This window comes from Girardinichthys multiradiatus, chromosome 7 (genome assembly GCF_021462225.1).
Source record: "Girardinichthys multiradiatus isolate DD_20200921_A chromosome 7, DD_fGirMul_XY1, whole genome shotgun sequence".
Lineage (NCBI taxonomy): Eukaryota > Metazoa > Chordata > Actinopteri > Cyprinodontiformes > Goodeidae > Girardinichthys > Girardinichthys multiradiatus.
In genome coordinates, this window is record NC_061800.1 from 16400417 (window position 1) to 16406448 (window position 6032).

Sequence of the window (6032 nt, forward strand, 5' to 3'; positions counted from 1 at the left end):
GGGAACGTGCGTGTCTAACGGCGTTTCCTCCGCAGTTCTCATCGGAGTGTTAATGGAGTTACTTTTAATCCTATTGTACCGTCTGGACGCCCAAGCACTCAACGAAGGCAGGACAGAGTCAGAAACAATTCTTCTGAATTCCGTAAAAAAAAAGAAGTATACAAATAAAACGGGCTTCCTTTGGGTTCTAAATTTGCCGATTTTAGTTCGTGGGAAACCTCATCACCATGTTCAGCCTGCCATACAGTTTTAACCACTAAAACAGATTAGCTAAGTTTGTCAAATGTGAAACTCTATGATACTTTTACTACTGATAGTTGAACAGACCGGGCAAACTAAGCCAAACCATGAGAGGTCTCCCATACCAAAGATAATTTGTTATACTTGTTCATTGAGAATGAGAATGCTAAGTCTGATAACAAGGCTTCGGCATAGATAAATGAAAAAAATAGTGAAGCTTTAAAGTGTTTCTCAAGATACTTGTAAAAGTGCAAAGCATAATCATTGTGTTATTGTTGTGTCATACTTTCAATCTGGTGCTACAAAACATTTCTTTATGCTTGAGTTTAGTTTTTTCACAGTAAGTGGTAAACAATTATCCAAATGCTTTTAAGCTCAGCCGATTAAACTTGCTCCCCTCGCTCATGTTCCATGAATCATTCAAATTTTTAAATTTCGATTCCTAGCCCAGGTATAGACCAGGTTTAGTTTGTTTCAGATATTTATTAATCTTATTAATTATTAAACTGCTGCCACAGTGGTTCTTATCTTTGCCATGTATGTTGGTACAAGCTCTTATGTGGGCCTGGATATTTTGAAGAACATAAAGTCCTGCCAAAACTATGGGCTGTGTGTATCCCATTTGATACTGCTCTGTTTGTGTAGGGGGGGTGTTGGAATGAAGAAAGTAACATTTCCATGCACTGAATTTATATTTGCTTTTCTAGTCATACATTCTACTAAAAGCACTAGTCACATCATATACCCAGTCAAACTCACAATATTTACACACAAATACTCACAGACCGGTAGGCATTTTGGGGTTAGGTGCCTTGCCCAAGAACAAAAACATGTGATGGGGATAAGCAGACAGCGCAGCTGCATAGCATAGCATTAGATGAACATTTATTTTCCTACGTCACTGGGAATATGTCGTTGGACAAACTCCAGAATTTTAAGTGATTTTCAAAATGTTTTGCTATTTTTAGAGCATTACGCTTGTTTGTGAATCTTTGGCAATCTTAATTTGGGCCAACATCCCCATTTTTATGCTTTGCCCAATAGCTTTTTTTGTAAACTTAACAAGTAATCGTTGGCACTGTTTAATTTTTTTGCCAGAACATAGAAAGTTTAGGAAATTGGTAGATTATTTACCATTCACTTTTACAAACAAAACTTTTTTGTTATTACCCCGGTGCCATTATTATAAACAAGATAACGTTCCTAAAAGTATTCTGCCTTTTATGTTTTTATTAGTTTAAACTCAAAAATATAAAACTTCAATTACTGCTGAATGACAACTTATATATTAGCCTTCTCTGAATTTTATTATGTTCTTTCTGGTTGCACTTTAAATAGTTTAGGAATATAATACCAGGTTTGGAGTTTAACCAATGAAAAACGTCACAACCATCATGTGGTCTGTGAACACCCTCATCTGAGGTGGACCATGTGACAATTTTAACATAAATTAGAGCAGTTCACACCCACAATAACAATCTTATTGGAAAATGTTATGTCATTAAAGTTACAACCAGAAATCACTTGACCAGATTTATTTTCACAAAACAAATGCTATGCATTGGTCAGATATTGAACTTAACTGGGCGTAGTTCATCATCATTTTCCATTTTGCAAAATCCAAAGAATATATACTACTGTGCTCACAGCTGCACCCGTTTAATCTTTAAATTACAGAGCGTGAATTTGTCTGGCTTTTTCACTCAGCTTTGTTTATTTTGTTTTCAACAAATGAAGCAAAGCAGCATCCTACAGTATGACGACTGGGATTTGATACCAGTAGGGACCTGTTGATTATCACACCATTATAACAGTATTGTTTAAGGCCATAATATCATGGTTAATTCATTGTATTAAAGAATTTATTGTACTAATAAAAATGTTGGTTCAGAAGACACTAGCCGTGCATGTTAAACTTTCACAATGCAGGGGAGAAAGGCATTAATATATTTGGTTAACAATTAAATTTGTGGTCTGTAATTTAGAATAAATGACGAGAAATGACATTACCCAGCAGGAGATTATTAACCACTATAAAAGTTCAATTTTATGGGTTGGACATGATCTCACTCGCTTGCACATCCCTTAAAGACCATTTGCACATGCACATGTTTAGATTCACAACATTTTTGGAGCACATCTCCTCTAAAAATATTTTCCTCAAAGCGAAAAACATTTAGTTTTTCTTCTTCTGCTCAGTGGTTCTGTCTAATTGTCCTTGTTTGCTGTGTGTTTTGTGCCATCTGTTCTTAAAATGTTATCATTGCACACAAATCATTTACATTGCAATCCATGCAAAAAAATATGGTCTGGACCTGATGTCAAGACCTGCAAAATAGATTATGAAATTTGCTTGACATTAGCAGAAAGTGAAGGACACTGTAAACCATAAATAATGGCAGGAGTTAGAAATACCTAGAGGTTTGAACCAAAATACCCAGTTTTAATTCGAACATTTTATTCTTGTCCATAAGTATGTCTGTAGTCTTACCCAAGTGTCCCCTTTTCTCATCCAAGCAAGTGTTTTGTTTACACTTTCAAAGTTTAAGGTGTCTAAATTGAACAACGCGGAAATTAGTAATGCTTGCAGATTCAATCTCCACAATGAAAATAATATATTTTATTAACTTGGATATTACGTGGTCAAACATTTGAAGAAAAGAACATACTCATACATAGACCTGTCACAGCAGCAACAAGTTTTAGGGGAAGTGTACTTACAGTCCACAACATTTACCATTAAAAAGGCTTTATTATTAGGTAACATGTGTCTTATTGTTATTGTTAAAAAATCACAAACACGGCATTAATGTGTTACATGAAGGCACTGACTACTGTGACACATGGACCACAAACATTCTTACTAGATTAAAAATATCATTCTCTTCAGTGCAGTCCAAATACACATAGATTTTACTGTGATTTGTGGCTCCTTATTACTGGGTTACGAAGATGTTCGAGTTCTGCTATGCTAAGTTTTTGATGCTTCTTTTTTTAGAAAATGATAAAGCATGTAAATATTTAACAGCTAATTGTACATTTTATTCTCATATTTTTTCCTGTAAAAAGTAGTGTGAACATGGTCTGTTTGTAATTAAAATTACTCTGAACACATGAGCCTCGTTGATCATTGTCCGGATGAGGTTTTAAGAATGTGAGAGGCATCACTATAAGGAACCTGGTCAACTCCTCCTTGCATGTGTTGTATGTTTTTGGGGGTTTTGTGCACTACTTTGACTAGCACTTTAAAGTCATTTTAGCAGAGGATCAGAGATTAACAATATTTCTTTAAATTCCTTTCCAAGGTCTCAGTAAGTTATACCACATTTTAACCTTTTTTAGAGGGGCAGGTCTCTCCTTCCATGTGATAAACTCATATTTGAAATGAATAAACTTTCCTCGAGCTGAATTAATCCAGCATTTTTGCCATAAGACTATTATTTGGCAAATGGTGTCCTTTCTCCTCAAACCTTCTTCAAATGTAAAGTATGCAAAGAGTTTGCATGTAGAAAACAGCATTTATTAGTATATTTCCTACATATACCTGTCACCTTTATCTACATTTAAAATGCAGTGAGTGTATCCAATAAACTGATTTGCTGCCTGTAGGAAGTAAATACTGACAGGACCACAAAAGACTTTCAACTGGACCATCGGAAATCATCTTCATCCACACATTCACACACTGACAGTGCTAGGCCACATTGTAGCCACAGATGCCCTGGGGCAAACTGACAGAAGTGAGGCTGCCATACAATAGGCCCTACCGGGCCCTCTGACCACCATTAGCATGCAAGGTGGGTGAAGTGTCTTACCCATGGACACAACGACTGAGATGGACAGAGCTGGAGTTTGAACCGACATCCCACCGGTTGCAGGACGAATCCCTACTACCTGAGCAAAAGATTAAATGAAGAAATCTTTTGTCAAATAAAGACAATGTCTCTGAAGTCATGCTTGACCTTCAACAACACTAGAGAGGTCCTTTAGTGAGCAGCTGCTGCACCCTAAATGCACAAAGGAGCGACATCGTAGGTCATTCTTCCCAGCAGCTGTGAGCCTGTAGACCTATCACTGCTCACTGCATTTCTATTGTTTCTGACACAGGTTTCCATATTTTTGTGCAAAGCCTTGCTTTCCACATCTAAACAAGCTCAATTTGTACAGTTTTGATTTACTTTAATACAATTTATGTTTTTTTCTGCGTCAGCTGGTTTTTCATAACTGTATGATTGTTACATGGATTTTTGTATATTTTTAAATACTTTACATCCATATCATCCCTATCTTTATGTTTAGCATTGTTGTTTATTTTTGATGTGTGTATCTGTCTGCTTTTATCACATTGCTCTTGACACACTGAAATGTCCTCACAGACAAAAGGATTTTATTCTATTCTAAAATAGCCAATGTTTTCTGTTAGCGAACCAGTTGCAGAGACTGTGGGCTTTATGTTTCGCTTGAAGGTCTGGCAGGATGTGAGACTTTCTTTAATTCACATAAAATTTTTTTGCCTTTATTTGGCTTCAATAAACCTTGAAGTTGATCTTCAGTTTTTAGGTAAATAGGAGTAGGATCTTTCTGTAGTTTTTCATAGTAATTCTAAGGAGACAAACGAAATAATGACAGAAACCAAAATACAACACTCACAAGAGACTTAAACTTGATGTTCGTGACTGAAATTAAAACAAATAGATACAAAGTCCACAAAGAGGCAATAAAATGGAGTGAACATAAAGAATAAAAGCAGGCCAAAAGGAAAAAGTCTATCAGCAGCTATAGTGAGCATAAGATAAATTGTGTTTTTCTGGAAAATTGTGTACACTGATTCCCAAACGAAGTGAGAAGAGTTTGAACTCTGCAGTGTCCCATATTTCATAACTGAATTGTTATTTTTGGACCACAGAGGTGTGGAAAAGGTTGTTGCAAATACCACTGATTACAAGAAATGGGGCCAACAGGAAGTTGAGCATTTAGATGAGTAAATATAGAAGTAAACATGAAGATAGATGTTTTTTTGTCATAATAGTGTTTCCTCCATCAGCTTCATGCTTTAAGATAGAGGTCAGTCTGATGGTGAGATAAGACCCTTTTTAAAGTGCTGTACAAAGATTATCAGACGATAAAAAGCTTGAGTACAACCAAACAAAGCAGCAGCTACTTTTCAAACTTGTGCTAAAAAACTTTCAAAATGTTTTCAAAATGTTTTTTTTTTTACTTTGTTTACTTTGTAAAAAAAACATAGTTAAAACGTCTGCTGACGTAAAAAAACAAATGTGTCACATTTCATTTGGATTTAGGTCTGATCTTTGACTGACCCATTGATATGCTTTGATCTAAACTATCACTTTGTACCTCTGAAAGAAAGAACCTCAGGAGAGAACATAAACATCTCTAACCATCATTATTATAACCAGTCTGGTATAAAAAATATCTGCAGACTGAAGGACACTATTTTGGGTGAATGTAGGACAGGAACTCTGCTCCACGCACACATTCACATTTTCCCAGTTTGTTTATTGGTACTTCCTGCTAATGACCCAGCAGTTATTATGCTGGAATCTGGCCCGCTACTGTTCCCAACTTCCCACCTAGTCCAAGTCTCCATATGGTCACTAATGAGGTAAAATACAGTCATACTTCCTTCTTTGAGGCACCTGGATATAAACATGATTATTCATTAACAAACAGTTGTTTGTGAGTGTTTTTGTACTCAATTTGAAAAATGATAAGATGCAACTAGTCAGGAAAAGTTCGTGCTAAAGAAGGTTTTACAATCTATCTGACTGAAC